Below are 6000 nucleotides of genomic sequence, written 5' to 3'. Positions count from 1 at the left end.
CTGCTCTCTGAGCAGTGACCCAGCAAGCAGCAGAACCCCAGCGAAACCCCTGTTACTCCCCCCAAGAGAAATAGCATGGGTCCCTGCCTTAGGAGGCCATAAAGTTTGGCGACTCAAAATAGGGTCATGCCTGAGATAAAAACGCTCAGTCATGGGCTGGGTGAACACAGAGAGCAGGTAGAAACCAGGGAGACATTCCCTCCCACCCGCACGGCGGTTGGTGCTCTGTCACCGCCCACTGTGACCATGGCCCCAGCCCGTGGCCTGTAAATTGGCCACCAGAGTTCCTGAGGGGGCCCTGGTCCTGATGGCGGTGGCAGCAGCCGACCCCCCTCCCTCGATGCCCGCAGGTGGCAGGAGCTGGAGGGCCCACTGCCCGTCGGGACTTCTACAGGCTGCACTCCTTTCTGGCCGGAATGTGTGCCAAAACAACAGTTGGTCCTTTGGATCGAGTAGAAGTTTTATTACAAGCTCACAATCACCATTACAAACATTGAGGAGTATTTGCTGCATTGGGTGCTGTTCCCCAAAAGGAGGGATACCTTGGATTATATAAAGGTATATATAATGATGATCCGAATCTCTCCCTATGGTGCAATCCAGTTTATGGCATTTGAGCATTATAAAACGTTAACTACTACAAAGCTGGGGGTTTCCAGTCATGTGCACAGGTTAATGGCTGGATCCGCAGCAGCTGTGACAGCAGTTATCTGTCCTTACCCTCTTGACATGCTGAGAGTACGCCTAGCACTCCAGGTGAAAGGGGAACACACTTAGACAGGAATTATTCATGCATTCAAGACAATTTATGCAAAGGAAGGTGGTTTCCTTGGATTTTACAGAGGCCTGATGCCCACTATATTAGGAATGGCTCCATAAGCAGGTGTTCATTTTTTACTATTGGTAAAATACTATTGGTATTGGGCTTTCCCATGCTCCCCCCCTTCTTGGCAGACCTTCATCAGACAATCCTAACATCTTAGTTTTGAAAACCCACATAAACTTACTTTGTGGGGGTGTTGCCAAAGCCTTAGCACAGACAATATCCTACCCATTTGATGTAACTCATCGGCGAATGCAATTAGGAACTGTTCTTCCAGAATCTGAAAACTGCCTTGCCATGTGGGAGACTATGAAGTACGTCTATGGACACCATGGAATTCGAAGAGGATTATAGCGTGGTTTATCTCTTAATTACATCCTCTGTGTTCCCTCTCAAGCAGTGGCTTGTACAACATATGAACTTATGAAGCAGTCTTTTCACCTTAGCTAAAGAAAATCATGACTTCTTTTCCTTAATAAAATCTCAGAGGGAGGGAGAAAGAAAGAAAGGAAGGAAGGAACGAATGAACGAACGAAGGAAGAAAGGAAGGAAGGAAGAAAAGAAGGAAGGAAGGAACAAACAAACAAGGGAGACAAGAGTGATTGACTGCTTTTCTGTGAGGGCTCACTGAAGAGTGGGCAGGGCACAAACTTTCAGCTCTGGAACTAGAGATCGGGGTGTTCCCCATCGTGCTGAAAGCCTTCAGGGAGCAAAACAGCACTACCTAGTGCAGTCTGGGGCTGCTTACACTGAGCCCAGCCCCCTGGCAAGGGGGGGTGTATTCTGCTCGGGCAAAGACACCTGAGAATCAGCACAACAGGCCCCTCCCCCAGAAGACCAGAACAAACATCCAGCTAATACCAAGTTTACCAATTACAGAGAACTGCAAAACTTCAGCTCTTGGGGAAAAGAGTATATAGCATTTGTGGCTTTTTTCTTATTATTCTTTAGTCTTTCAGTTGTATATTTTTTTCTTTTCAGCGTGTTTCTTATTTTATCAATTCTTTTTTTAAGTCTTTTTTAATTTTTATTTTCACATTTACATTATATATATCATTTTTGGTTTCCTTTTATTGTATTCAATTTTATTTTTGTATATATGTAAGTTTTTCTTTCTTTCCTATTTTGGGACCTAGTTTCTTCTGAAAAACAGACCAAAATACACTCAGGATCTAGTTTATTGTTGTGTTCTGTTCTACGTTTTGTTTGATTTCTCTCTCTCTCTCCCTCTTTTTTTGTTTGTTTGTTTGTTTTCTGTTATCTTCTGATTTGTTTAATGTGTATTTTTCTGGTGTTGTTGTTGCTATTTTTGTATTTTCTCTCCCTTTCATCTATTCTTTTCTGGACATAATGATGAGACAGAAAAACTCACCCCAAAAGAAAGAACAGGAGGCAGTACTCACTGCCAGGGATTTAATCACTATGGATATAAGTAAGATGTCAGAACTACAATTCAAAACAATAATTACAAAGGCACTAGCTGGGCTTGAAGAAAGCATAGAAGACACTAGAGAATCCCTTACTGGAGAAATAAAAGAACTAAAATCTAATCAGGCTGAAATCAAAAAGGCTATTGCTGAGATGCAATAAAAAATGGAGGCTCTAACTGCTAGGATAAATGAGGCAGAAGAGTCAGTGATATAGAACACAAAATGATGGAGAATAAAAAAAAATGAGAAAAAGAGAAAGAAACAATTACTGGATCACATAGGGAGGATACGAAAGATCAATGATACCATAAAGCAAAACAATATTAGAATAATCGGGGTCCCAAAGGGGCGCCTGGGTGGCTCAGTCATTAAGCGTCTGCCTTCAGCTCAGGTCATGATCCCAGGGTCCTGGGATCAAGCCCCACAACAGGCTCCCTGCTCTGCGGGAAACCTGCTTCTCCCTCTCCCACTCCCGCTGCTTGTGTTCCCTCTCTCGCTGTATCTCTCTCTGTCAAATAAATAAAATCTTAAAAAAAAAAAAAAAAGAATAATCGGGGTCCCAGAGGAAGAGGAAAGAGAGGGGTCAGAAGGTTTATTTGAACAAATTATAGTTGAGAACTTCCCTAATCTGGGGAAGGAAACAGGCATTCAAGTCCAGGAGGCACAGAGAACCCTCCTCAAAATCAATAAAAATAGGTCAACACCTCAACACATAATAGTGAAGCCTGCAAATTTCAGAGATAAAGAAAAAATCCTGAAAGTGGCTTGGGACAAGAGGTCCTTAACCTACAAGGGTAGGAACATATGGTTGGAAGCAGACCTGTCCACAGAGACCTGGCAGGCCAGAAAGGACTAGCATGATATATTCAAGGTACTAAATGAAAAAATATGCAGCCAAGAATACTTTATCCAGCAAGGCTCTCATTCAGAATAGAAGGAGAGATAAAGAGCTTCCTGAACAAACAGAAACTAAAAGAATTTGTGATCACTAAACCAGCACTGCAAGAAATATTAAAGGGGCTCCTTTGAGTGAAGAGACAGCCCAAAAGTAACAAAGACCAGAAAGGAACAGTGACAATATAAACAGGGACTTTACAAGTAATACAATGGTACTAAATTCATATCTTTCAATAATTACTCTTAATGTAAATGGACTAAATGCTCCAATCAAAAGACACAGGGCATCAGATTGGATTAAAAAACAAGAACCACTGATATATTGTCTACTAGAGACTCATTTTAGACCCAAAGACACCTCCAGATTGAAAGTGAGGGGGTGGAGAACAATTTATCATGCTAATGGACATCAAAAGAAAGCTGGGGTAGCTTACATTAGACAAACCAGATTTTAAACCAAAGACTGTAATAAGAGATGGAGAAGGACACTATATCAGAATAAAAGGGTCTAACCAACAAGAAGATCTAACAATTTTAAGTACTTATTCCCCTAACTTGGGAGCAGCCAATTATATAAACCAACTAATAACCAAAATAAAGAAACGTATTAATAATAATACATTAATAGTAGGAGACTTCAACACTCCTCTCACAGCAATGGACAGATCATCTATGCAGAATATCAACAAGTAAACAAGGGCTTTGAATGACACACTGGACCAGATGGACTTCACAAATATATTCAGAGAATTTCATCCTAAAGCAGCAGAATACACATTCTTCTTGAGTGCACACAGAACATTCTCCAGAATACATCACATACTGGGTCACTAATCAGGTCTCAACCAGTACCAAAAGATTGGGATTATTCCCTGCATATTATCAGACCACAATGCTTTAAAACTTGAACTCAATCAAGAGAAAATTTGGAAGGAACACAAATACCTGGAGGTTAAAGAGCATCCTACCAAAGAATGAATGGGTCAACTGGGAAATTAAAAAAGAATTTTAAAAATTCATGGAAACAAATGAAAATGAAAACACAACTGTTCAGGGCCTTTGGGATGCAGCAAAGGCTGTATATAACAATACAAGCCTTTCTCAAGACACAAGAAAGGTCTCAAATACACAACCTAACCTTACACCAAAAGGAGCTGGAGAAAGAAGAGCAAATAAAGCCTAAACCCAGGAGGAGAAGAGAAATAATAAAGATTAGAGCAGAAATCAATGAAATAGAAATCAAAAGAACAGTAGAATAGATCAATGAAACTAGGAGCTGGTTCTTTGAATTAACAAGATCAATAAACCCCTAGCCAAACTCATCAAAAAGAAAAGAGAAAGGACCCAAATAAATAAAATCATAAATGAAAGAGGTGATCACAACCAACAATGAAGAAATACAATTATAAGAGCATATTATGAGCAACTATATGCCAACCAATTAGGCAATCTGGAAGAAATGGATGCATTCCTAGAAACATATAAACTATCAAAACAAAAACAGGAAGAAACAGAAAACCTGAACAGAGCCATAACTAGCAAAGAAATTGAAGCAGTAATCAAAGATCTCCCAACAAACAATACTCCAGGGTTGGATGGCCTCCCAGTGGAATTCTACCAAACATTTAAAAAAGAATTAATACCTATTCTTCTGAAGCTGTTTCAAAAAATGGAAATGGAAGAAAAACTTCCAAATTCATTCTTTGAGGCCAGCATTACCTTGATCCCCAAACCAGACAAAGATCCCGCCAAAAAGGAGAATCACAGACCAATATCCCTGATGAACATGGATGCAAAAATTCTCACCAAGATACTAGTTAATAGGATCCAACAGTACTTTAAAGGATTATTCATCACGACCATGTGGGACTTATTCTTGGGCTGCAAGGGTGGTTCAACATCCACAAATCAATCAACATGATACACTACATTAATAAAAGAAAGGACAAGAACCATATGATCCTCTCAATAGATGCAGAAAAAGTATTTGACAAAATACAGCATCCTTTCTTGATAAAAAACTCCCTGCAGTATAGGGATAGAGAAAACATACCTCAATATCATAAAAGCCATATACAAAAAACCCACAGAGAATATCAATCTCAATGGGGAAAAATTGAGAGCCCTAAGGTCAGGAACATGACAGGGATGTCCACTCTCACCACTGTTTCAATATAGTACTAGAAGTCCTAGTCTCTGCAATCAGACAACAGAAAGAAATAAAATGCACCCGAACTGGCAAAGAAGAAGTCAAGCTTTCACTCTTCACAGATGACATGATACTCTATGTTGAAAACCTAAAAGACTCCACCAAAAAATTGCTAGTACTCATACAGGAATTCAGCAATGTGGCAGGATATAAAATCAATGCACAGAAGTCACCTACATTTCTATACACTAACAATGAGACAGAAGAAAGAGAAATTAAGGAATCCATCCCATTTACAATTGCACCAAAAACCATAAGATACCTAGGAATAAACCTAACCAAAGAGGCAAAGGATCTGTACTCAGAAAACTATAGAACACTTATGAAAGAAATTGAGGAAGAGAAAATGAAGTAGAAAAACAATCCATGCTCATGGATTGGAAGAACAAATATTGTTAAAATGTCATGATACCCAAAGCAATCTATACATTCAATGCAATCCCTATCAAAATACCATCAACATTTTTCACAGAGCTGGAACAAATAATCCTAAAATTTGTAAGGAACCAGAAAAGACCCCAAATAGCCAGAGGAATGTTGAAAGAGAAAAGCAAAGCTGGTGGCATAACAATTCCAGACTTCAAGCTCTATTACAAAGCTGTCATCATCAAGACAGTATGGTACTGGCACAAAAACAGACA

At 39.7% G+C, this 6000-nt stretch overlaps 1 pseudogene; it reads left to right on the top strand.

Moving 5' to 3' along the window:
- Positions 1-467: 467 nt before the first annotated feature.
- Positions 468-1336, top strand: LOC145720802 (mitochondrial coenzyme A transporter SLC25A16 pseudogene; annotated as a pseudogene).
- The last annotated feature ends 4664 nt before the right edge of the window (positions 1337-6000 follow it).

This window comes from Leptonychotes weddellii, chromosome 3 (genome assembly GCF_054177405.1).
Source record: "Leptonychotes weddellii isolate Sample4059 chromosome 3, ASM5417740v2, whole genome shotgun sequence".
Taxonomy (NCBI): Eukaryota; Metazoa; Chordata; class Mammalia; order Carnivora; family Phocidae; genus Leptonychotes; species Leptonychotes weddellii.
This window is presented reverse-complemented; position numbering and strand designations above follow the sequence as displayed.